The following is a 27,629-nucleotide window of genomic DNA, read 5'->3' as shown; positions in this document are numbered from 1 at the left end:
GCTGATTCCAAAGGGAGAAGAGGAAAGAGGAGAGTAGAAAGAGAAAAAAGGGAAAAGAGAAGAAAGGGAAAGAAAAGGAAAGAAAAGATAGGCTCCTGGGTGTCTCAGTTGGTGAAGCGTCCGACTCTTGAATTTGACTCAGGTCATATTGTCACTGTTGGTGGTTTCGAAACCCCCATCAGGCTCTGCAGTGAGAGCATGGATCCTGCTTGGATTCTCTCTCTCTCCCTCTCTCTGCACCTCTCCTGCTTGATCTCTCTCTCTCTCTCTCTCTCAAAATACAGAAATAAACATTAAAAAGAAAAGAAAAGAAAAAAAGAATAATTCAAATGAAAACAAACAAACTAAGATACAAAACCAGAGGAGAGTTGTCTATTGGTGCCTGGGACTGGTGGCTGTGCTGGTCTAGGGGAGGGGCTGTCTGGTCCCATCAGTGTCAGTCTCACTCCCATAGAGAAGCAGTTACCAGGCACAGAGAGCCAGGGTTTGGTGTCATGGGCCTGCCTCCACTGAGGCTCACTGTCCGTTCCCTGAAGCCCCACAATGTTGGTCATGGGGAGAGAAATGGTGACACCCCAATCTCTCCTGCCCACACGAGGTGTCTCAAAACTCGCTGTTTAGGCCATCCTCATAGAATAGCTTGGGGGTCCGGCTTGCCTCTGCTGCACAGTCTCCTGTGCTCCGAGAGCACTGAGCTGTGATTCAAAACCCTGTAGGATCCCGCTTTGCTCAGACCTGGTTCTGGAGTAGCGCCACTCTGCACAGTGGACAGAGGGCTTCTGATTCGTGCCTGCAGGGTCTTTTTCCCTTGGGGAGGGCAATACCTCCTCGTTCCACCATACTCAAGGTGTTCTCTCCCAGTGTAGCCCTGAGATTGCTACCAAGCCTAGGGGCGGCTCTGTCCCCACCAGGCGTGGGAGGTGGCAGCTCTGGTTTAGAGAAAATCTGACAACCTTGAAAATTCTGTTTTTTAGCCTCTAAGGCTGTTTTGCAAAGTAGAAGCTGACTTTCTGGACATCTCCTTGGTCTGTGGTCTGGACGGGTTTTCTCATATCCAAATACACTTCCCATAGCCTCTCTCTCTCTCCCTTCCTTTCGTTTCTCCACCAAAGGGCTTCCCCCATTCCATGCCTGTGCTGCCCATTTTATTTCTCCCAATTCGCATACACACCCTTCTGTCCCGCCAAGCTGTCTCTTTGCACCTGTGGAGATATTCCTGTCCCTCTGCAGCCTGTCCTGGTATTCCAAGTGTTGTGACCTTGATACTGCTGTGTTTGAGGGACAAGGGAAATTCTGATTCCCCTCCTCTGCCATCTTTACTCCTCCCACCTCCTTTTGCTTTCCTTTTCACAATTTCGCAGTTCTGTGTAGGTTTGCATTATTATATCAGTTTAATATGTTTTATAGATATTTACGATGGGCTTTTCTTACTTGAACTTCATTGATCTGAATTTTCTTTTTCTTTTTTTAAAGTTTATTCATTTACTAATTGGAGAGAGAGACAGAGCACACGTGGGCGGGGTAGAGAGACAGAGGGTGAGAGAGAAAATCCCAAGCAGACCCTGCACTCTCAGCGCAGAACCAGATGGGGGGTTTGAACCCATGAACTGTGAGATCATGACCCGAGCCAAAATCAAGAGTCAGGTGCTAACTGAATGAGGCATTCAGGCGGCCCTAACATTTTCTTCATAAGTCCCCTGGGTACTTTAAATTTAATATGCCCTAGTTTGTAGACATTGTTTCTGGCCCTTTCCCTTTCCTCTTTCCTGACTCTTTGTAATCTGTTCTGTCATTTGTGTTCCCTAGCCTAATAAATAGCAGCCCTGAAACAGGAAAAGTCCTGGACTCCGAACTTCCCTGAAATGACCGCATCCAGTCACTCACCACATTCGATATTTTGTACCTGCTGACCATTTTTCATACGTTATTCCTGTAATTCACTCACTCACCTATAATTTTGCAGTACTCTTCTGGTTTTGCTTCCTTTACGTTCATCCTACATTGCTGCCAGAGTGACCTTTCTAAAATATACTTGTGATGATGTCACTCCTCTGCTTATTCAATGCATCCCCATTACCTGAAGGAGAAAATTCATGTTCTAGCATAACACTGCTCCCCTTTTTGTTTGGTTTCATCCTGATTTTCCAGTAATATCTATCTATCCAATTCCCAATAACTCTGTTCCAGTTTTGCCATATTGCATAGATGTTGTCACTTACTATATTGTTTCATACTTGATCCTTTTGCTCATTCTAGAATGCCCTTCACACCCTCCCTGTGCACTTTGTCTTTTAAGATACAGCCCTATCTTCCCAGCGTTTCCTGAGCTTCCCAAATGTAAGTGTTTTTTCCTTTGTGCGTTCACTGTACGTGATTCACTTCCCTTGCAGAACTAGTGGATGGTATTTTTCTGTCCTTACCTGTTTTCATGAATCTCTACCGCTACTAGCATATACAACAGACTCTGTCTTTTATTTATACTTCCAGCTCTGCCCTGGATCGTGGCTATGACTTGACAGATACAGTATGTGCTTGTCTTCCTGAGTGGGTGAGTGCGTGACCAGATGAATTAATGTGATATTTTTCTGAAGTTGGGTTTTGTTTTGTGCTGTTTTTCTAGGAAGGAACAGCAAAGTCAGCAATGGAAGCAAAGGAAGATGGTGTTGGTATTATTGAAAATGTGCCACCAGAACAAACAGTTAATGGCAGTTTGACTTCTGCTGGTGGAGTGCATGAAATTTACAGAAGTGGTAAGCTAGCGAATCTCTGTGAGTTGTTTTCCTATGATTAAATGCTAGTATGAGAAAAATCTGAAAGTATGTAAATCCAAATATATTATCCTTTTTTCGTGAAGATATTTTTCTGTTGCTATCTTTATAAGTATCCCAAGTACTACCCCCTTTTTCTTCTGGAAAATCTTGAACCCCTTGAACATCTTCTCTGCTATTGCTTTTTTATTTTACTAAAATATTCATGAATGGAGGTAGACTTGTGTATGTGTTTAAAATTCATAGTAACACATGTTTTCATTAATTTATCTGTGACCGTATTCTGTAGATATGATGTCAGCATTAGAATTAGGAGAAGAGGAAGATGTAGAATCACCTTCTCTTCCTGAGGTACTGTCTTCTTCTTATTTTTAAATATAAGCATGGAGTGATGTTAAAACATCCAAGAGATGCTTTGACTTTACTCTCTCATCTCTGCATTTGCCCACAGAAACGATTTCCTTCTGTGTTTTCCTGTATGTGATAAAACAATTACGTGTTAATTATGACCATACAGCATAATAGAGTTCTGCTAATTTGCAGACGTAATGAAAGTTGTGTAGTATTAGTGCAGAAAACGAAGGCTTGGGGGAATGAGTTTGGGTTTTGGAGTTAAGTTATGTGAAACACTAAAGAATTACTCTAGGTCAACCTATGGCCAAGCGTATGATCCTGTGGTGTATATGGATGTGTCAAACTCCTACTGACATCCAGAAAGAGCTTGGGTGATGGTGTTTTACAACTTGAACCTTCAAAAGATAATGCCTGGGACTTGATAATAATATATTAGGATTGTCAAGTAGATCTACAAGGAGCATTGGGATTATGATGACCACAGTTTGGTTTAGTGGTGCTTCAATAAGTAAAACCCATTTTGGAGAATTAAAATAACATCACAGTCATACTCGTAGTAATAAAGTAAAGTAATGATGACCTATTCTAAGGTGACAACTAGGGAAGGAGGTAAAAAGGTCCTGATCTCTTAGGCTCAGGCAGCTGCTGCATAATGCTACAAGCACTGTATTTGAAATCAAAAGACATGCTAGCATCTTGGTTCCGTCACTTCCTAGCTGTGGGATCTTGGAAAAACTTGCTTGAATGTCAATGACCTCATTCCTAAAAATGGCACTAATTCCCACCTCTTGGTTATGTGTAATGAACAAATGTGGCAACGTTTTGTAACCTGTAAGGGGTGCTATAGAAAGAGAAGACAAAATGATCACAGTGGCTTTTAGTGACTTACTAAATGTTGAGGATACTTTGTTTGGTGAATGTTTGTTTATTGTTGAGAGGGGAGTGGGGGGACAGAAGATCTAAAGCAGGCTCTGCACTGAGAGCAAGGAGCCCAATGCAGGACTCGAACTCATGAAATGTGAGAACATGACCTGAGCCAAAGTTGGGTGCCTAATCGACTAAGTCACCCAGGCCCCCCAAGAAAATACTTGTTTTAAATGTGAAGATGTCTGAAGGCCAATAAGATGGCCATAGTGTCCAGAAAAGAATGGGAAAGCAGGAGTGGGGGTTTGATTTTCTAATTTGGCGCTATGTTAAGTTCCGGTAATCTCTTAGTGGAGACATCATATAGGTATACAGTTGACCCTTGAACCAGGTGGGTTTGTACCGTGGGAGTCCACTTACACACAGATATTTTTCAATATATAGAGTACTATCCTGTAAATGTATTTTCTGTTCCTTATGATTTTCTTTTTCTTCTTTTTTTTTTAAGTATTTATTTTGAGACAGAGAGAGAGGACAGAGCACCTTAGTAGGGGAAGCGGGGGCAGAGAGAATCTTCATCAGGCTCCACACTGCCAGTGCTGAACCTATCATGGGACTTGAACGCAAGAAGTATAGATCATGACCTGAGCCAAAGTCAAGAGCCTGACCCTTAACTGACAGTGCCACCCAGCACCCCTTCCTTCCGATTTCTTAGTAACCTTTTCTTTAGTTTATAGTGTAAGAATAAACCTGCGTTAATCGACTGTTTATATTGTTGGTAAGGTCAGCATTCCGGTATCCTAACCCTGACCTTCCATGCTCAGTTTATAGAGTTAATGGCCAAATGAGGCCGAAAAGGTAGTTTAGATCCAGAGAGCATATACAAGGGCTTCTGCTTTAATGTTCTGTTTTTTATATATATATATATACTTTTTGATTTTTATGTGTAATTGCTTTTAAAGTAGGAAATTTAGTAGGAGATTTTTTTTTTTTTGGATTTTGTTTTTGAGGATTCAAAAGATATTTGAGGATTTTGGAGTGCATGGCCATCAGAGCCCGTAACCCTTGCTAAAGCAGCCTAACGTAAACAGGGGCGGCGGCGGCTCCTGGCCGGAGGTGCGGGGCGGCTGCCTTGGGTGGCCTGAAGTCACTGGATGCTCGGCCCCGCCCCCACCCCCCCCCCCTGCGGATGCAGCTGCGGAGCCAGAGAGCTGGCACCCAGGCAGTCTGGGCTGAGAATGTAGCTCGCGCGGCCATGGTCTCTGGCGCCTCAGCTAAGTGGACACAGGGCGTGGGAGCAGCGGGAGGGCAGCCCCGGGCCCCCACCCCCAGCGCTTGGCTGACCGGCTGCCCTCTCGTCTCGTCCCACAGAGGTGGACACTCCACAGAGGCTGCTGCGCACCGTCCAGAAGGAGGCGGGGGTGGGGTAGCGATCCTGGGGGAGGGGGCTTTCAAGCACCCAGGGAAGAGTCTCTGAAGGAGAGGTGGCCCGTGGTCGTGGCTGGGACGGCCATTTCCGGTTTGGGGCTCACCTGGCTGGGTATTTACTTCCCGCCGAACTGGAGGCAGGTGAGTTTGGGGGTTGGAGTATAGGGGGACTCTGGATGTTTTTATGCAGTGTGCAGGAGTGGGTGCAGCGGGAGGGCCCCCCGGGTGTGGGGCACCCCTGGATATGTCTGGGTAGGACCTCCTCTTGTGGAGGAGCCGGTGGTTGGATCTCAGTAAGGTGAGGCAAGCGCCTAGGGGTGCTGACTGGGTGTATTGGGTGGTGGGGGGCTGAATGGAGCTGCAGAAGGAAGACCAGATTTCGGAAGGGGGGAAAGGTTCACTGTGGAAAAATGCCCCTCATCCCAGATCTCCCCTTTCCCGCAAATTCTCAGTGCTTGGAGCCACCCCCAGGAGCCAAGAGACTCCCCCCGCCCCCCATTCCTGAAAGCCCCTGGCAAGTGGGTTACTCCATTTGTGAGCTTGTCACCTGCTGTTTTGGCAGGTGGGTTTCCCTTACCCCCTACCCCACCCCCACATGCAGTGGAGTGAGAAGCCAGCAAGGCTCAACTCTCCCTCTGCCCCTTCCCTCTCCTTGGGGCCAACTGGGAACCCAGTCCAGCCTTTAGGTTCTAGCCCTGGACTGCCCGCAGAGTGCAGAATCCATAGTGGTTGGTTCCCGGGAAGCATTTAGATGCTTGGACTGTGTGTGTGCGTGTTTGTAAAGCATGCACACGCCTATGTGGGCGAGGACATGTGGCTGTATGTCCCTCTGAGCATGTCTGTGCATCGGTCTGGAGATATCCAAGTATATCTTCTTTTTACGTGTACATGGGTCTGTGTGTTTATATGTTTTCATGAGTATGAGGTGTATCTGTGTGATGCATTAGTCTCTGTGTGGCCGTGACCATGTATGTGTGATTGTATGTGTGTCTATTGCCTTCCTTATGTCACTTCACATCTGGGTCCCTGTCAATGCTGAGCTCCCTCACCCCTGTATCTTGAGTCCTCAGCCTGAGACCATAAATGCCCTCAGACCTTGGGGGCTGGCTTCATATCTGCCTGTGTATGTGTGTTGAGGGTGTCCGCATGTGGTATCAGCACTGAGTACCAAGAAGCCCCTCCCTGCCTGGTGGCAGACAGCCACCAAAGGACAGGCTTGAAGCCTGGACCTGTTGCTGCCCCTCCCTGCTCAGAAAGCTCGGGCATATGTCTACGTATAGGTCTCTAGGTGTGGCATGTCCCACGTTGTTGAAAGAATCACCTCCAGGGCTGACCGTACATTCTAGCATTTCTTTTTTTTTTTTTTAAACGTTTATTTAGTTTTGAGACAGAGAGGGACAGAGCATGAATGGGGGAGGGTGAGAGAGAGAGGGAGACATAGAATCTGAAGCAGGGTCCAGGCACTGAGACGTCAGCACAGAGCCCAACGCGAGGCTGGAACTCACAGACCGTGAGATCATGACCTGAGCCACAGTCGGACGCTTAACCGACTGAGCCACCCAGGCACCCCTCATTCTAGCATTTCTCAATAAGGTGGGATGTGTGGAATTCCTCAGAAAGGCCCAGATGTTTTCAGTTTAGCCCTCTTAGAGGCCCTGTGGGGACCTGAAGAAAGCTCTATGTAGATAGACCACCTTCCAACAAAACATACAGACCTACAGTATTCTGATGACTGTGTTAGGGGAGGGTGTCTCTAGCACCTCCCCCAAAAGCCTTCGGGTTAAAAACCTGCAGACTCTTTGTTCATTGTTTAACCAAACCTAGCTGTAATATGTGCTCTGCAGATGTTTGCACCTAGAATGGCTGTGTTTTCAAGGAAATGGTTGGCTGTTCAACTGGGAGTGGGGGCCACAGGCAGAAGAATGTGTGAACAAGGCACTTGCCTCTGGGCAGGGCTCCAGCTGGGACCCTGGTCCCAGCTCTGCCAGCAGCTCCCTCGATACCCTGTACAAGTCCTTTCCCCTCTCGAGGACTCAGTTTCCACATGTGGAGAAGGAGCGTCCTTGGAGGTCCCACCCATGTCAGTCTAGTTTGGATTATTGGCCGAGGGGTGGGGGTGGGGTGGGGTGGGTATATTTGCCCCTGGTGACCAGAGGTGTGGGCCTGCATCCTCTCTCCTGGGAGCAGCCGAGTTTGGGGCATGGAATGAGCTTTCTGCCTGACATGAGGCCAAGGCCAACGCCTGAACGGAGGGACCTGTGTGGCATCCCACTTGGTGCTTCAGGGGGGCAGGGACAGAACCTTGCAAATTTGGGCAAAAGGCTTCTAGTGCCCATTGACTCCAGATCTGCAGTCAGAAGGCACGGCTTACAGTAGTGAGTTGGTGGCTGATTCTGAATTCTGTATTTCTTGGGGTACATCGTTTCAGGAATCAGAACGTCCATTTGCTGGGGGCTACTCTGTGCCGTACCTTGTGTGTACAGGTAACTTTCTGAGGTGAGTGTGATTGTCCCCACTTTACAGACAGAGAACCCGAGCTTGGAGGGGAGGCGTGAGTTGCTCAAGAGCACACAGCCGACAGGGTGAGGAGCCAGGGACTTCACCCCCAGGTCTGTCTGACATCAGAGCCAGGCTTTTACCTGTCATAACCCAAATGTGTCCATCCACGTCTACACAGCACTGCAATGTCAGCATGTGTGGTGCCATGATTTCCATCGCACGGATCGCCTCCACTGTTGTCAACATGTTGCACGACAGTGGTCCATTTTTAGTAGTATATATTTTTCAGTTCCTTTGTTTAGTTTTGAGCGAGAGAGCATGCATGTGTGTGAGCAGCAAAGGGGCAGAGAGAGAGGGGAGAAAGAATGCTGTGCTGTCAGCACAGAGCCTGATGTAGGACTTGATCCCATGAACTATGAGGTCATGACCTGAGCTCAGATCCAGACATGGACGCTGAACCAACTGAGCCACCCAGGCACCCTGACAACAGTGGTGCATTTTATATGGACACTAACTCATCATTTTCAGGCAAAGTTTGTAATTTGCAGTAGTGTTCAGCCTTGGTGTTATACGTTCTATGAGTTTTAACAAATGTGTAATGATGAGAACCACCTTTGTGGTATCGTGTCAAAGAGTTTCACTGCCTTAAAAGTCCTCTGTGCTGTGCCCCTTTATCCCTACATTCACCCCAACCCTTACCTCCATAGTCTTGCTCTTTCCAGAGTGTCATATAGTTAGAATCATACAGTGGATATCTTTGAATGTTTAGAAAATTAAATTCCCCTGTAATTGAATGTAGGCATTCAAGATATTCTTTGCCCTTTGTTTTGTTTTGTTGCTCAGCAGTAGAGGATCTGATGATATATGCCTTCCATGAAAAAAAGCATGATTTCTCTAGATGTGTGTCACCTAATGGGGACATCATGAACCACTACATAGCACTCTCATTGGGATCATGCTCCTGTGTGATATGCGGTGGGTCTAGATAGACTCTCTAGCAATGGAAGGAGACAGGCTCAAGAGGTTAGAACTTTATCAAACTGGAATGCCAAATCCTTCTTCCTTAACTTCCCATTGGAAATAAGGCCAGGGAGAGTCGGTTTGCTATGGTTTGGCCATGCTGCAAAGTACAATAGCTATAGACCACACTTTGTGAGGGGATGTTTCGTCCTAAAACTGAACAGTGTGTACTGAAGGGCTGGGGAAGTTCTGTTACCAGCTGTTATCAGAGATATTTTTTTTATCTGAATGCTATAGCTGTATGGTAGGGCAAACACCTAATTACCAAAAATCTGCTCTCCTTATTGTGCTGTGAATCACCTCCTCCCCTCTGAATCTCCAGGCTCCTATCCCATTCCTTAGCTCAGGATGGTCTATACACAGCAACTCCTCAGCTTGCCCCTGAGTATCATATTTTCATGGTGCTCCTCATACATATGTAATTAAATTTCTTTTTTCCTGCTTATCTGTCATATGGTAATTTAATTATGAGACCAGCCAAATAATGTTGAAGGGAAGAAGGAAATTTTTTTCCTCCCCAATAATATGGTCTTATGAAATATTACAGGAAAAGAATAATATCTTAAAAGCGTTCAAAGGAAAAAAATAACTATCAGCAAAGGAGCAGAACCTAATTTGTATTAGATTTCATTATAGCAATAATACAAGAAGTCAGTAAAGCAAATTTCCAAAGTAGCCAATGAAAACAAGTTTGAATCTGATTTATATTTGAATCTAAACAACTAAAATACCCACCAATAACAGGATGATCAGATGAGACACATTGAAGTCATATTACATGCTATTATTCAGCAGTTAAATATAATGCCGTCTCTAAGAGATTTTATTAGTGAAAAAGCAAGTTACAGAAATATATATGTCAATCATGGCTCAACTGGAGAAAGAGAATCAGTAAGAAATATATAATAAGAGATTTATTGCAAGGACTTGGCTTATGCAATTTTCAGGGCTGGCTAGGCAAGCCGGAAAATCATAGGGCAGGCCCTCAGGAGGGGAACTGTCTGCAACTGTCAGGCACAAACTGAAACTGCTTCCTCTAGACAGAATTTCTTCTTCAGGGAAGATGCAGGTCTTCTGTTCTCACGACCTTTCAAATAACTGAATCAGGTCCACCCAGATTATCTAGGATAATCTTCCTTCCTGATAATCAACTGGTTATGGACTTTAATCACATCTACAAAACACCCTCAAAGCAACACCTAGGTAAGTGTTGATGGAATAACTTGGAACTATATAGCCTAGCCAAATTAATGCATAGAACTGACTATCACAATCACATATATATGAATGTGTATTTACATTTGTATTATTATATAGATGTACTGTTACACTCTGTGTGTGTGTGTGTACATAGAGAGTTCAGGAAGGATGCACACCAAACTGATAACAATGAAACAGAGTGAAAACTGGCAAGTTGAAAAGGGGAGTGGTGTAGGGAAAAGAGGAGATTCACTTTTTCCTCTTTATAGTTCTAGTGAGGGGGGTATTGATAATGAGGGAGACACATGTGTATAGGGGCAGGAGGCATATGAGAAATTGCTGTACCTTCTGTTTAATTTTTCTGTGGACCCAAAATTACTCTAAAAAATAAATTCTATTCTTTCTTTTTAAGATTTTATTTTTAAGCAATCTCTATACCCACGTTGGGCTCAAACTTACAGCCCTGAGACCAAGAGTCACATGCTCCACCGACTGAGCCAGCCAGATGCCCCTCTACTTTTTTTTTTAATGTCACATTACCTACAAAACAACAACAACAACAACCAGCAATCAGCTTAGTAGCAGAGATCTCATCAGCAAAAATAAATGCCAAAAGGTAGTGGGAAAATACCTCTTATGTACCTAAAGAACTCCTAACCTAGAATTCTATACATAATAAAATATCATTCAAGAAGAAAGAAAATTCAACATGTATTCAGTTCTGAAAAAATAAGAGTTTACTCCTCACTGACATTTGTGAAGAAATGTCACTACTGAAGAATATACATCAGCCATAAAACTGATTCAAAGAAGGAAGGAAGGAAATTCACATTTGAAAAACACAGTTAAACTAAATGAAGTACTGAGTGTGAAAAAAATAACCACAATAATTTCCATGGATGTATTCAGAAAAATCAGAATTAAAATTCTAGATAACGAGGAAAGCTGATGGCAAGGTGTTTCAACTTGAAATAAAAAATTATTTGGGGCAACTGGTTGACTCAGCCTGTTAAGCATCCGACTCTGGGCTTTGGCTCAGGTCATGATCTTGCAATTTGTGAGATCAACCCCACGTTTGGCTCTGTGTTGACAGAGAGAAGCCTGCTTGGGATTCTCTCTCTCCCTCCCGCTCTGCCCCTCCCTAACTCATGCTCACTCGTGTGCACTCTCTGTCTCTCTCTCTCTCAAAACAAATACACTTTAAAAAATTATAAATATTTTTGTTGCTTTTGGAAGAGATCAGAATTAATAATTAACCTTAGAACTTGATGGAGAAATGTAAAACTAAGTTACATGTTAAAAATTTAAGAGCACCTTTTAAAGGAAACCATGAGAATTAAGAAAAACAAAAGGAGCAAAGAATAAAAGTAGAAAAAGCAAGTGGGGATGAAATCCTGGTAAACAGAAAACATAAGGGGCACCTTGGTGGCTCAGTCAGTTAAGCCTCCGACTTCAGTTCAGGTCATGATCTCGCGGTTTGTGGGTTGGAGCCCCACATCGGGCTCTGAGCTGACAGCGCAGAGCCTGGAGCCTGCTTCGGATTCTGTGTCTCCTTCTCCCTCTGCCCCTCCCCCACTTGTGCTCTGTTTCTCTCTGTCTATCAAAAATAAATGTATATAAAAAATTTTTAAAAAACAGATGACATAAAATAGGATAAGTTCTAAGGAAATTAGTAAACTTTTGAAAATTTATCTTTAGAACACTACCTATCAAAAACTATAGAGTCATTAACCAAGTACTTAAGTGAAAAGTCATAGTTTGAAATGCATTTATTATAAAACAAAAAGCAGTGAACTTAAGAAGTCAGAAAAGAATTTCAAAAGTTGGAAGAAGGAAATAAAGGCAATGGAGAAATTAAATAAACAATGATCAAAGAATTTTAAAATAGAGTTAAGCTGCAAAATCAAAACCTGCTTCTCTTAAAAGAGTGGCAAATAGAAAAAAGTTTTAAAAGCCTTCCTAAGGAAAAAAGAGAGTAGGCACAAATTAATATTAGGAATGGAAAAGGGCCATAAGTACAGACAAAGAACAGAATTTTTTAATTTAAAAACAACAAATGAAAATGTTATGACATTTAAAAAATTAATAATATAAACATATTTTTAGAAAAATTTTCAAGTTGGCTGAAAAAGAAATTTAAAACCTGATTCACCCGATAGTATCAATAAAATTGAACTGGTTGTTAAACATTTCAATCTCTTAAAGGCACTAGGACCCAGATAAGTCACAGGAGAGATTCATCAATCTTTCATGAAACAGGTTATTTCTGGTTGGTTGTGAAGAGGGAGTAGGAGGACCCTAAGCTTGCCTCCCCCCCTGGATACAACTAGACAATACTCACAGCAGTGCAACTAACCCAGATAATGACCTGAAGACTGGCAGAACAAACTCCACAACTACAGGTAGAGAAGAGGCCACATTGAAGAAGGTTGGAAGAGTGAAGACATGATCTAGGAGCAAAACAGACCAAAGCCATACTTGGTGGAGAGGGAGCTGGTGGTGCAGACAAGGGCATGAAACAGTCTCTCACACTGGGGATCCAACCGACGAGGGGGACAAATCCCCATAACATTACCTTTGAAAGAGAGAGGGGACGAATTTCATGAGCTCTAGCAACCAGGAGGGTCTTAAAACCTGGAATTTTAAAAATTAGCAGGCTCCAGCCTTGGGCTCAGGGAGAGAGAGCACAATCAACAGCCCATGCAGATATAACATAGAAGCAGCAGTTTGAAAAACGCAGGGTGCAGACAGGAGGAAGAGTGATTTGCTCATATCCGAGTGTGGCCCAGAGAGACAAGGATCATGGAAAGACCCCTCCAAGACCAAAGGAGCAGGCAGGTGCCATTTCCCTCCCCTGCCCCCAGCATAAACAACGGCCATCTGTGGGGAACAGTGCTATGCTTATACTACATAACTTGTCTGCACCAAGCCCCCAACCCCTCAGTTCTCCAGATCTTCCCTTCCCAGTCATGCAGGGCCCCTCCCCTGGAAGATCGGCCCAAACCCTGTCTACCCCATCTCTGGACCCACAGGTCTTGCAGGGCCTCGGTTCCTGCAGCAGCAGGGGCACGTCTCATTTCGCAAGGAGACAACTGCACACCTTGTTAAAATGCATCCCACTCCTGCTGGGGACCAAATACTGCCCACAATAGGCAAAGACAGACTTTGCAGACAACTGGACTGAAGAAAAAAGGAGGCCAAGACCCAACAGAAGAGCACATAGGCAACACACATAGGAGGCATTCCCTGACGCCCCAGGCCCTAGGGAAGAAGGGACACTGCACTGCAGGGCACTTCAGTACCTCTTCTTCATAAGGCTATTATTGTTAAGAGTAAGAGAAGTCGCTGATTTTCCTAACACGGAAGAATAGACACAATGAAGAGGAAAAAGTGAGAAGGCAAAGAAATATCTCCCAAATGAAAGGACAGAACAAAACCACAGTAAGATATCTAAGCAAACTGGATATAAATAATATGTCTGATAGAGAATTTAATGATTGTAAAGATACTCCCTGGACTTGAGAAAAGAGCATAGGACATCAGTAAGACCCCTTCACACAGAGATAAACAGCCAATCAGAAGGCAAGAACACAATAAATGAAAATAAAAATACACTTGGTAGAATAAATAACAGGGTAGGTGAAGCAGAGGAATTAATTAATGACCTAGAAGGCAGAAGTAATGGAAAGTAATGAGCGAAGGAGAGGAAAGAAAATTATGCAAATTGAGGACCGTCTTAGGGAACTCAGCGATTCCATTAAACATAAAAACATTTGCATTATCGTGTTCTCAGAAGAAGAAAAGGGGGCAGAATTTTTTTTGAGGAAATAATAGCTGAAAACTTCCCTAATCTGGGTAAGGAAATAGACATCCAGTTTCAGAAGGCATAAAGATCCCCCCACAAATTCAACCCAAGGATGTCCACACCTAGACACATAGTAATTAAAATGTCAACAATCTGGGTCACCTGGGTGGTTCAGTCAGTTACGCATCTAACTTCAGCTCAGGTCATAATCTCATGGTTTGTGAGTTCAAGCCCCATATTGGGCTCTGTGTTGACAGCTCAGAGCCTGGAGCCTGCTTCAGATTCTGTATCTCCTTCTCTCTGCCCCTCCCTCACCCATGCGCTCTCTCTCTCTCTCTCTCTGTGAAAAATAAGCAAACTTAAAAAAAAATTTAAACATAAATAAACAGTAAAAAAATTTTAATAAATACTAAAACAGAATGAAATCTTGGCATATGCAACAATGTGGATACATGGATGAAGCTAGAGTGTATTATGCTAAGCAAATCAAATCAGAGAAAAACAAATATCGTTTGATTTCACTCGTATGTGGAAGTTAAGAAACAAAAATGCTGAACATAGGGGAAGGGGGTGGGGAAAGAGGCAAACCATAAGAGACTCTCAACTATAGAGAAAAAATTGAAGGTTGATGGAGGGAGGTGGGTGGCAGATGGGCTAAATGGGTGATGGGTATTAAGGAGGGCACTTGTGATGAGTACTGGATATTGTATGTAAGTGATGAATCACTAAATTCTACCCCTGGGGAAAAAAAGAGAATGGGCTTAAACTTAAGTGACCATCAACTTAATATAGACTGCTATATACAGAAGATGTTATATCCAAACCAAGAATCAAAACCCAGTAACAGATACGCAAATAAAGAGAACGGAATCCAAATATATCACTAAAGAAAGCCAACAAACCATGAAAGAGAGCAAGAGAAGAAAAGATCGGAGAAAATCTATGGAAACAACCACAAAACACTTAACAAAATGGCAATCAGTACATATCTATCAATAATTACTTTAAATGTAAATGGACTAAATGGTCCAATCAAACGACATAGGGTGACAGAGATCCATCTATATGCTGCCTACAAGAGACTCATTTCAGACCAAAAGGCATCTGCAGATCCAAAGTGAGGGGATGGAGAAACATTTGTCATGCAAATGGAAGTCAAAAGGAACCTGGAGTAGTAATACTTACATCAGACAAAAGTGACTTTAAAACAAAAACTGTACCAAGAGACAAAAACATTGTATAATAAAGGGGACAATCCAACAAGAGGATATAACAATTGTATTTATGCATTCAAATACATAAATCAGCTAATAAAAAACATAAGGAAATAATCGATAGTAATAGAGTAATTGTAAGGAAATTTAACACCCCCCCACTTACATGGATGGATGGATAATCCAAACAGAAAATCAACAAGGAAACAGTGGCTTTGAATGACACGCTGGACCAGATGGATTTAACAGACATATTCAGAACATTCCATCTTAAAACAGCAGAATACACATACTTTTCAAGTGCACACAGAACATTCTCCAGAATAGAACACATATTCGGCCACAAAACAAGCCTCAACAAATTCAAAAATATCAGGCATCTTTTCTGACCACAACACTATAGGGGCGCCTGGGTGGCTCAGTCGGTTGAGCAGCCGACTTCGGCTCAGGTCATGATCTCCTGGTCTGTGAGTTCGAGCCCCGCGTTGGGCTCTGTGCTGACAGCTCAGAGCCTGGGGCCTGTTTCAGATTCTGTGTCTCCCTCTCTCTGACCCTCCCCCGTTCATGCTCTGTCTCTCTTTGTCTCAAAAATAAAAAATAAACGTTAAGAAAATTTTTTTTAAAAAAGTATGGACTTTGAGGCCACTGTGCCTGGGTTCCTATCCCAGCTCTACCTCTTACTACCTGTGTGATTTGGGGCAAGTTACTTAGCTTCTATCGGTCACATTTTCCACTTGTCAAAGGGAGAAGATAGTACTTCGCTCGTGGAGTTCTTAGGATTAAATTATTTAATATGTGTGAAATTATTTAAAACACATGAAATTCAATAAGGGCTATTATTATCAGAAATATTTTCACTATTGAATGGGACTTAAAAAATGTTTTTAATGTTTACTTATGTTTATTTAATGTTTTTTTTTTATGTTTATCATGACCTGAGCTGAAGTCAGATGCTTAACCAGCTGAGCCACCCAGGCACCCCACCTGTTAGATTTTTTTTAAGACTCTAGTCACTCTCTCCAGCTAATTAGTTACTAAATTATTTCCCTCCTTTTAAAGTCCCACTCCATAAGCTGTCCATTCTGGTTGTTGTTGCTGTTTTATCCTTTCCATATGTTGAGCATGACCTTCAAGATCTCCTTTTTCCTCTTCTGTTTAATGTGTTCTCCCAAATTCCAACACTTCCATTAAGGAAACCTCTATTTTTCTTTTCTCCAGTATTTTCCAACTTGTCTTCTGCTGTTTCCTGAGCCATGTTTTTAGGTATTGCTATACTACAGAAAAGGAGAAATTCACCTTATTATATAAAAAGGAACTTAGGGGCACCTGAGTGGCCCAGTCCAGTGAGCATCTAACTCTTGATTTCTGCTCAGGTCATGATCCCAGGGTCGTGGGATTGAGCCCCACATCTGGCTCCACACTGAGCAAAGAGACTGCTTAAGATTCTCTCTCTCTCTCTTTCTCTGTCTCTCTCTCCCTCTGCCCCCTTCCCCTGCGCTTTCTCTCTAAAATAAAATTAAAATTTTTTAAGAAACTTAATGAAAGCCAATGATAAAGTAACTACTTCAAAGAGTTTTACCATCAGCATTATGAACCCCAAGTCCATAAAAACCTGAGCTCTCTTGCTTCCAAGCCAATCCCAATGTACAAGAACTTATCAACCTTTGGCTGTGTCACAGTTGCTAATGTCCCATTGGACCAAGTAAGTCACATAGCCAAACCCAGAGTCAGTGTGGGAGGGAACCATGACAAATCATAACCTCTGGGAGCCATGATTCATTGGAGACCATCAATATAAGAGCCTACCACCCTACCATAATACGTACATGCATCTTAACAATATGTTTCTTCTGCAACACTACATTCATGGTCAGTCCTTTCTGCTGCCTTTTCTTCAGTTTCTTTCTTAATTACTCGTGTTTCAGTTTTAGAGCTTCTTCTCAATGACCAATCAATTTATTAAATCTTTACATTTCAGTTTAGAAAAGGAAAACTGAGGGACCCCATAATGCTCTGTGACAGATTATTATACAAGTTAGGAGAAACAGCTATACCGTGTTAACAACGATAAAAGGAAATGGCAAAAAGCTTAAGATAGGGCAGGGGAAAAGATGCAAAAAGATACCTCATGTCTCAGTGAGAACACAGGCATCTGAGCAGACCCTATGGGATCTACAGAATACATTTCAGCCATGATGTCTGCCATATTTGAATGAGATAATTTCTAGAGCTATGGAAAGATAAACAGGACCACCTAAGTTATGACTAACATTTGAGTGTCCTCTGAGTACCTCTGAGTAGGCAGGGATGAATGACACAGAGCTTCTCTGAGGAGCTCATGGTCAAGTGTAGGAAACAGATTACCATAGAACCAAAATACACAGTTAAAACAAAAACATCTTATAAATATTAATGGGCAAATTTTGTTTTATTATTATTTTTTTCAATATATGAAATTTATTGTCAAATTGGTTTCCATACAACACCCAGTGCTCATCCCAAAAGGTGCCCTCCTCAATACCCATCACCCACCCTCCCCTCCCTCCCACCCCCCATCAACCCTCAGTTTGTTCTCAGTTTTTAACAGTCTCTTATGTTTGGCTCTCTCCCCCTCTAACCTCTTTTTTTTTTTCCTTCCCTTCCCCCATGGGTTTCTGTTAAGTTTCTCAGGATCCACATAAGAGTGAAACCATATGGTATCTGTCTTTCTCTGTATGGCTTATTTCACTTAGCATCACACTCTCCAGTTCCATCCACGTTGCTACAAAAGGCCATATTTCTTTCTTTCTCATTTCCACGTGGTATTCCATTGTGTATATAAACCACAATTTCTTTCTCCATTCATCAGTTGATGGGCATTTAGGCTCTTTCCATAATTTGGCTATTGTTGAGAGTGCTGCTATAAACATTGGGGTACAAGTGCCCCTATGCATCAGTACTCCTGTATCCCTTGGGGAAATTCCTAGCAGTGCTATTGCTGGGTCATAGGGTAGGTCTATTTTTAATTTTCTAAGGAACCGCCACACTCCGTTCCAGAGCGGATGCACCAATTTGCATTCCCACCAACAGTGCAAGAGGGATCCCGTTTCTCCACATCCTCTCCAGCATCTATAGTCTCCTGATTTGTTCATTTTGGCCACTCTGACTGGCGTGAGGTGATATCTGAGTGTGGTTTTGATTTGTATTTCCCTGATAAGGAGCGACGTTGAACATCTTTTCATGTGCCTGTTGGCCATCCAGATGTCTTCTTTAGAGAAGTGTCTATTCATGTTTTCTGCCCATTTCTTCACTGGGTTATTTGTTTTTCAGGTGTGGAGTTTGGTGAGCTCTTTATAGATTTTGGATACTAGCCCTTTGTCCGATATGTCATTTGCAAACATCTTTTCCCTTTCCGTTGGTTGCCTTTTAGTTTTGTTGGTAGTTTCCTTTGCTGTGCAGAAGCTTTTTATCTTCATAAGGTCCTAGTAATTCATTTTTGCTTGTAATTCCCTTGCCTTTGGGGATGTGTCTAGTAAGAGATTGCTACGGCTAAGGTCAGAGAGGTCTTTTCCTGCTTTCTCCTCTAGGGTTTGAATGGTTTCCTGTCTCACATTCAGGTCCTTTATCCATTTTGAGTTTATTTTTGTGAATGGTGTGAGAAAGTGGTCTAGTTTCAACCTTCTGCATGTTGCTGTCCAGTTCTCCCAGCACCATTTGTTAAAGAGACTGTCTTTTTTCCATTGGATGTTCTTTCCTGCTTTGTCAAAGATGAGTTGGCCATACGTTTGTGGGTCTAGTTCTGGGGTTTCTATTCTATTCCATTGGTCTATGTGTCTGTTTTTGTGCCAATACCATGCTGTCTTGATGATGACAGCTTTGTAGTAGAGGCTAAAGTCTGGGATTGTGATGCCTTCTGCTTTGGTCTTCTTCTTCAAAATTACTTTGGCTATTCGGGGCCTTTTGTGGTTCCATATGAATTTTAGGATTGCTTGTTCTAGTTTCAAGAAGAATGCTGGTGCAATTTTGATTGGGATTGCATTGAATGTGTAGATAGCTTTGGGTAGTATTGACATTTTGACAATATTTATTCTTCCAATCCATGAGCAGGGAATGTCTTTCCATTTCTTTATATCTTCTTCAATTACCTTCATAAGCTTTCTATAGTTTTCAGCATACAGATCTTTTACATCTTTGCTTAGATTTATTCCTAGGTATTTTATGCTTCTTGGTACAATTGTGAATGGGATCAGTTTCTTTATTTGTCTTTCTGTTGCTTCATTGTTAGTGTATAAGAATGCAACTGATTTCTGTACATTGATTTTGTATCCTGCAACTTTGCTGAATTCATGTATCACTTCTAGCAGACTTTTGGTGGAGTCTATCGGACTTTCCATGTATAATATCATGTCATCTGCAAAAAGCGAAAGCTTGACTTCATCTTTGCCAATTTTGATGCCTTTGATTTCCTTTTGTTGTCTGATTGCTGTTGCTAGAACTTCCAACACTATGTTAAACAACAGTGGTGAGAGTGGGCATCCCTGTCGTGTTCCTGCTCTCAGAGAAAAGGCTCTCAGTTTTTCCCCATTGAGGATGATGTTAGCTGTGGGCTTTTCATAAATGGCTTTTATGATGTGTAAGTATGTTCCTTCTATCCCGAATTTCTCAAGGGTTTTTATTAAGAAAGGGTGCTGCTGTTGGTGGGAATGCAAATTGGTGCAGCCACTCTGGAAAGCAGTGTGGAGGTTCCTCAGAAAATTAAAAATAGACCTACCCTATGACCCAGCAATAGCACTGCTAGGAATTTATCCAAGGGATACAGGAGTACTGATGCATAGGGGCACCTGTACCCCAATGTTTATAGCGGCACTCTCAACAATAGCCAAATTATGGAAAGAGCCTAAATGTCCATCAACTGATGAATGGATAAAGAAATTGTGGTTTATATACACAATGGAATACTACGTGGCAATGAGAAAAAATGAAATATGGCCTTTTGTAGCAACATGGATGGAACTGGAGAGTGTGATGCTAAGTGAAATAAGCCATACAGAGAAAGACAGATACCATATGGTTTCACTCTTATGTGGATCCTGAGAAACATAACAGAAACCCATGGGGGAGGGGAAGGATAAAAAAAAAAAAAAAAGAGGTTAGAGTGGGAGAGAGCCAAAGCATAAGAGACTGTTAAAAACTGAGAACAAACTGAGGGTTGATGGGGGGTGGGAGGGAGGGCAGGGTGGGTGATGGGTATTGAGGAGGGCACCTTTTGGGATGAGCACTGGGTGTTGTATGGAAACCAATTTGACAGTAAATTTCACATATTAAAAAATAAAAAAAATTAAAAAAAAAAAAAAAAAGAAAGGGTGCTGGATTTTGTCAAAGGCCTTTTCTGCATCGATTGACAGGATCATATGGTTCTTCTCTTTTTTTTTTCTTTTCTTTTTTTTTATTAATGTGATGTATCACGTTGATTGATTTGCGAATGTTGAACCAGCCCTGCATCCCAGGAATGAATCCCACTTGATCATGGTGAATAATTCTTTTTATATGCTGTTGAATTCGATTTGCTAGTATCTTATTGAGAATTTTTGCATCCATATTCATCGGGGATATTGGCCTGTAGTTCTCTTTTTTTACTGGGTCTCTGTCTGGTTTACGAATCAAAGTAATACTGGCTTCATAGAATGATTCTGGAAGTTTTCCTTCCCTTTCTATTTCTTGGAATAGCTTGAGAAAGATAGGTATTATCCCTGCTTTAAACGTCTGGTAGAACTCCCCTTGGAAGCCATCTGGTCCTGGACTCTTATTTGTTGGGAGATTTTTGATAACCGATTCAATTTCTTCACTGGTTATGGGTCTGTTCAAGCTTTCTCTTTTCTCCTGATTGAGTTTTGGAAGAGTGTGGGTGTTTAGGAATTTGTCCATTTCTTCTAGGTTGTCCAATTTGTTGGCATATAATTTTTCATAGTATTCCCTGATAATTGTTTGTATCTCTGAGGGATTGGTTGTAATCATTCCATTTTCATTCATGATTTTATCTATTTGGGTCATCTCCCTTTTCTTTTTGAGAAGCCTGGCTAGAGGTTTGTCAATTTTGTTTATTTTTTCAAAAAACCAACTCTTGGTTTCATTGATCTGCTCTACAGTTTTTTTAGATTCTATATTGTTTATTTCTGCTCTGATCTTTATTATTTCTCTTCTTCTGCTGGGCTTAGGCTGCCTTTGCTGTTCTGCTTCTATTTCCTTTAGGTGTGCTGTTAGATTTTGTATTTGGGATTTTTCTTGTTTCTTGAGATAGACGTGGATTGTGATTTTTTTTCCTCTCAGGACTGCCTTCGCTGCATCCCAAAGCATCTGCATTGTTGTATTTTCATTTTAGTTTGTTTCCATTTATTTTTTAATTTCTTCTCTAATTGCCTGGTTGATCCACTCATTCTTTAGTAGGGTGTTCTTTAACCTCCATGCTTTTTGAGGTTTTCCAGACTTTTTCCTGTGGTTGATTTCAAGCTTCATAGCATTGTGGTCTTGAAAGTATGCATGGTATCATTTCAATTCTTGTAAACTTATGAAGGGGTGTTTTGTGACCCAGTATATGATCTATCTTGGAGAATGTTCCATGTGCACTCGAGAAGAAAGTATATTCTGTTGCTTTTGGATACAGAGTTCTAAATATATCTGTCAAGTCCATCTGATCCAATGTATCATTCAGGGCCCTTGTTTCTTTATTGATCGTGTATCTAGAGGATCTATCCATTTCTGTAAGTGGAGTGTTAAAGTCCCCTGCAATTACCACATTCTTATCAATAAGGTTGCTTATGTTTATGAGTAATTGTTTTATATATTTGGGGGCTCCGGTATTTGGCGCATAGACATTTATAATTGTTAGCTCTTCCTGATGGATAGACCCTGTAATTATTATATAATGCCCTTCTTCATCTCTTGTTACAGCCTTTAATTTAAAGTCTAGTTTGTCTGATATAAGTATGGCTACTCCAGCTTTCTTTTGGCTTCCGGTAGCATGATAAATAGTTCTCCATCCCCTCACTCTCAATCTAAAGGTGTCCTCAGATCTAAAATGAGTCTCTTGTAGACAGCAAATAGATGGGTCTTGTTTTTTTATCCATTCTGATACCCTATGTCTTTTGGTTGGCGCATTTAATCCATTTACATTCAGTGTTATTATAGAAAGATATGGGTTTAGAGTCATTGTAATGTCTGTATGTTTTATGCTTGTAGTGATGTGTCTGGTACTATGTCTCACAGCATCCCCCTTAGGATCTCTTGTAGGGCTGGTTTAGTGGTGACAAATTCCTTCAGTTTTTGTTTGTTTGGGAAGATCTTTATCTCTCCTTCTATTCTAAATGACAGACTTGTTGGATAAAGGATTCTTGGCTGCATATTTTTTCTGTTTAGCACACTGAAGATCTCGTGCCAATCCATTCTGGCCTGCCAAGTTTCAAAAGAGAGATCAGTCAAGAGTCTTATAAGTCTCTCTTTATATGTGAGGGCACGTTTATCGATGGGCAAATATTTTTTAATAAAAAAATAAAATTCCCTTTATTTATATCAAACTGAGTTTGGCTAATGTGAGAGAATAGGTATTAGAAAAGGAGAAGGGGCGGGAAGCAAAAGAGAAGGGAGGAGAAGAGGAAACAAATGGAGCACAGGGGCTGCTGGAGGACTGGGGAACAGAAGGGAATGGAATCTACATGGTGATAGAAGATAAAAGGAATGCTTTGTCTGCTTCATTTTATCTAGACTGAAGGTGGAGAAGAAGTAGACTAGATAAAATTTTAAGTTCTAAACTATATTCTTGAATTCCCAATACCCATCCTCTCCTCATACAAAAGGCATTTTCTGAAGTATGGAGAATCCTATCCTGACACAGTAGACACCATTCTCAAATTGAAGGCCAGAGGGTCTTCCTGAATTGAAAGGAAGAGCCTTTAGAGACTTCCTTAATTAGAAGCCATGCCACTTCTAGGCCATGTGACAGCTTCACCTGGAGAAGTGTAGAGTTCTGAAACCAATCTTTCAGAGCCTTTCAGGCTTTGATAACTCAAAAATAGGCGATGAGCTCATTTTGGAAATGCTACATTCCTTTTATGAAATGATACAGAAAAACTGGTGGAAAATAACTAACAGTGGTATTTTTGATTGACATTCTAGTCCCGCACAAACATTAGTAATCTAGATAACGAGATTAATAAAATAATCTGGAATCAATAATCTATAATTAAGAAACTAGATAAAATCAAATCCCAGGGTACATATTTTACTATAGAATTTATTCGCACTTCACAGTGCCTGATTTAGGAGCAATTGTAGAAATTTACTTGTGTTTTGAGATGAAAAACACACGTTGATGTTGTGCTAGAGAAATACTTTGTAAAGATGGGCAGGAAGAGGCCCTGTGTTTGGATGTGTACATTATAGAGTACTTGTGAACACCTTCACCCTACCATTTCCTCTTAAATGTTTAGAACAGCTGAGCCATTCTCTCCATAACGTAGACATGGTTCAACAAATGGAATTCTCAGGTCAGTTCCTCTATCTACAGACTTTAAATGTGATACAGAAGCCACTAGCTTTATAGCACACCAGCGATGGACTCAAGATGTAGCTATAATTAGGACTTGGAAACACAGACGAAAGAGAGAAGGAATCTTCAGTTTCCTTTACCATAACTTTGAAAATAGAAACGGGTGCCATCTTGTGGTTATTTTAATAAGGTCGGTCTTAAACAATGACTTTCTGGAGAGGCAACTTAACAAAATCTCCTATTTCTTGCTCCTTGAAAATACGGTTAAAATTATCTTTCTTAAACTCTTGGACTTGGTACTCTTACAATCTGGAGATTTCATTAAAATGCTAGACCTACCCACATAAAAACACCATCACAATAATATTAGGTGACTACCAACCATGAAAAACATGGCAAGCAATTTTCGTAATTCTTCACAACCGCTCAAGACCTGCCTCTCGGTTGCGAGCATGTTAAAAGGTAGGTAAAGGTTTTCGTAAAAACTGTGACATGAACACAGGGGTCCCTCCATCCTGGGAACTGCGGGTGGAATAGATCCAAGATAAATACCGACTTTTCAGCCCACTTATTTACTTCTAACTTGTTACAAGAAGAATATGTGTTACGTTTGTAGTTAACAAAACGAGTCACTAAACCAGGGGTACAAGGTTCACCTTACCCGAGAACTGTGTTACTGGATGCTCCCCGGAAAGGTGACACCACATTTGTGTGTGTGTGTGTGTGTGTGTGCGCGCGCGCGCGCGCGTAAGTCTTGTAGAAGAGGCACGCATCTTACCGTTAAGTAGTGTTTGTGTACTAACTTTCTGGGAGCATCAGGCATGCCACAGACAAATTTGGGGCTGGATGGGCTATGAGTCAAAACACGTGCTCCCCAATGGAAGCCTCCGGCATCCCGGCGCAAGCGGCCAGAACTCAAACAGACTTCCGCAGAATTTCTCCAGGAAACCGTTGTGTGGGGCGGAGACGGACGCTCGGTCCAGTGGCTGGTTTCTAATCTGCTGTCACGTTTGAGATTCTGGTCTTTCCTTCCCGGAAATGAGCCTTCGTCCCTGCAAGGTGGTGCCAGAGGCCTGGCCGGAGGCGGAGGCGCCGGCGGATCGGGAGCCCAGGTCGGAGGCGAGGCGGGAACCCACGTCAGGGCCGGGCTCAGAGCTGCTCCGGGCCTCTAAGCACGAGTCAGAGCAGTTCTTCAGTGGAAGACAAGAACCCGAGATGACCTGGGCTTCGGGGCAGTTGCCAGAGCCCGCTGGGGCGCCCCATTCACATCCGGTGTCAGTGAGGGGGGATTCCTCGCTGCCCGCATCACCGTCGGAAAACCAGGTGTCCGAGAGACCCCGTTGCCACACCGACTGCCTGGAGGCGCCCCTCTCCTGCCTCTTCCGAAGGCTGGGATGCCAAGTGGGCGCGCACCCCTGGATCTTCCTGCTGGTGCCCATGGTACTGACGGCCACTCTGGGCACCGGTTTGATTTACCTGCCCAAGGATGTAGAAGAAAACCTCGAGGAGCAGTACACCCCAATAGGGAGCCCAGCCAAGGCCAAGCGGCGCTTTGTGCAGGAACGCTTCACTGCCAACGACTCTTACCGCTTCTCCATCTCCAGGAAGAGCACCGAGGTCAATTTCGCTTGTATTCGAGCAGTCTCCAACACCACCTCCCTGCTAGAACCAGCAATCTTATCAGAAGTTAGTAAAGTGGATGACGTGATCCAGGATCTGTATGCGATGGGGGAAAACGGAACCCAGATCCACTACAATCAGGTGTGTGCCAAGCACCAGGGTCTCTGCGTGTCTTCCAACCCACTCCTGTATGCCTGGCAGATGAACAGACACCTCGACCTGAGAAATGTCACTTTCCCAATCTACAACCACACCGGTCAGCCCATCTACCTGGCTGGCACCATTGGAGGAACCTTCTTAGGCGAGAGGATGGGAATGAACCAGTTACTCCCGGAAGCCAAAGCCATGAGGCTGCTCTACTACCTGAAAACTGAGGATGAAGAGGACAATGAGCATAGTAAGAAATGGTTGACCCATTTCCTGAACCAATTTAGCAACATTGAAAAGAGTCTGGTCTCGAAGAGGATCCAGGTATCTGGTGGCTGAGTTTTATAGGGAGACCAGGAGAAGGTGGGAGGGGTAAGAACACGTTTCCCAAGTAGTAGCACTCCTGGATTATTTGTTGGAGTCCTTGACTTGCAGCTGGGAGTGCTCTACTCTGTTTGGCACTTAATCCAGCTTCCTTAATCTCACACACCAAAGGATGCCACACAGCATAAATCCTTAATAATATTCTGGTGGAAAACACAAATCCTACATCCTTAAGGTAGGTCTGCTCAGTGCAGACGTTGATCATCAGGTTTTCCAGTCAAATTACTTTAAAATCCTTACTCTTAAAGTCTTTGCTATTTGGGGGAACCGTCTGAAATGTGTTTGGGGTTCATTGGAATAAAAGCAACAAACTTTTAAGAAGTTCCATGGTATTATTGAAAAGAGAATTAGCTCACCGTTTACCAAGTAAGTTATATAGCCTAGTGCCAGGCACATGCTAGCTATTCTGTAACTAATAGTTGTGAATAAGCCTGGTCAAAGTGAGACAACTATTGGAAAAATACCAGATCCTTCTGAAATACCGATGAAATTAAAATAGTAAAAGACAACGACCTACTAAAATTTTAGAAAAAGCCACAATTTCTGTAATTATGCATGGTTTCACAGTCTTAGGTAGACCTCAGGTTTTGTGTATTCAGGAGGTTTAAACCTTGGGTTTCTGAAAGAAACTTTGGAAAGCGTGCCACAGATTTGTGGGAAGAAGTACACCTATGTTAATCTTCTTTATTCTAAAATCACGATTCACATATTTTGATCTTTTACTAAATCTTAACATGTTTCAATCAGTAAGCTATATTGTTTCAATAGGGTTTGTAGCTCACACAAATATTGAAATGAAAAGTTATTTACTTGACTAAATTTTTGTGGCAGGTGGTCTACTTTACATCAGTTTCTACACAACTGGAACTTGAAGCAACTTTGATGACAGTGATCCCTTTGTTTCACTTGGCATACCTTCTAATCATATTATTTGCAATCATATCATGCTATAGGTAAAATCGTTTCATTGTGTCTTAACTCTTTTTAACAGATATTTTTGGGTGGCAAAATACAGATAATTGATACAACATATGCCATTCTAATCATTTTTAAGTGTATATTTCAGTGGCATCTTGTATCCTGCAGCTTTGCTCAATTTGTTTATTAACTCTATTAGTTTTATTGTGGTTTCTTGGGAATTTTCATATATGAAATCATGTAATCTGTGAAAAGGGATAGTTATACTTCTTCATTTCCAATTTGGATTCCTTTTATTTCCATTTCTTATTTAAAATTCCTCTGGATAGCACTTCCACTTCAATGTCAAGTGTCATTGGTGAAAGTGGGCATCTTTATCTTGTCCCTGATTTTGAAGGGAAATCTTCCAGCTTTCACTTTGGATTATATTGTTAGGTATTCAGTTCTTATAATGGTGCCTATCATTTTGAGGAAGTTCCTTTCTATTCCTTGTTTTTTGAGGGTTTTTTTTTTTAATCATAATTGGGTGTTGGATTTTGTCAAATGCCTTTTTTGCATCTATTGAGATGATCGTGTAGATTTTATCCTTTGTTCTATTAGTGTGATATGTTACTTGATTGATTTTTCCCATGTTGAACCACTTTTGCATTCCTGGGATAAATCCTAGTTGGTAATGATGTATAATCTTTTTAACGTGCTATTGAATTGGGTTTGCAGAATATTCTTAAGGACATTTGAATCTACATTCATAAGATATTGATCTATAGTTTTCTTCTTGTAATCTTTGTCTGGGATTGGTATCAGTATAATGTTGGTCTCATCGAATGAGTTAGAGAGTGTTTCTTCCTTTTCAACTTTTTGGAAGGACTTGAGAAGGATCGGTGTTA

At 42.1% G+C, this 27,629-nt stretch overlaps 1 protein-coding gene across 8 annotated transcripts in view; it reads left to right on the top strand.

The window, feature by feature from the left end:
* Nucleotides 1-27,629, top strand: part of SGSM1 (small G protein signaling modulator 1) — a 496,957-nt gene that overhangs the window by 21,825 nt on the left and 447,503 nt on the right. Inside the window, exon 1 of one of the 8 annotated variants that reach the window (XM_081790749.1) lies at nt 7,889-7,910. The exons of the other annotated variants lie outside the window; for them this stretch is intronic. The gene's annotated coding sequence lies outside the window, so the exon portion shown is untranslated. Of the gene's footprint in view, nt 1-7,888; nt 7,911-27,629 lie in introns of those variants that run through there. 8 annotated transcript variants of the gene reach the window in all.

This window comes from Panthera onca, chromosome D3 (genome assembly GCF_046562875.1).
Source record: "Panthera onca isolate mPanOnc1 chromosome D3, mPanOnc1 haplotype 2, whole genome shotgun sequence".
In the NCBI taxonomy this organism is placed as follows: Eukaryota; Metazoa; Chordata; class Mammalia; order Carnivora; family Felidae; genus Panthera; species Panthera onca.
This window is presented reverse-complemented; position numbering and strand designations above follow the sequence as displayed.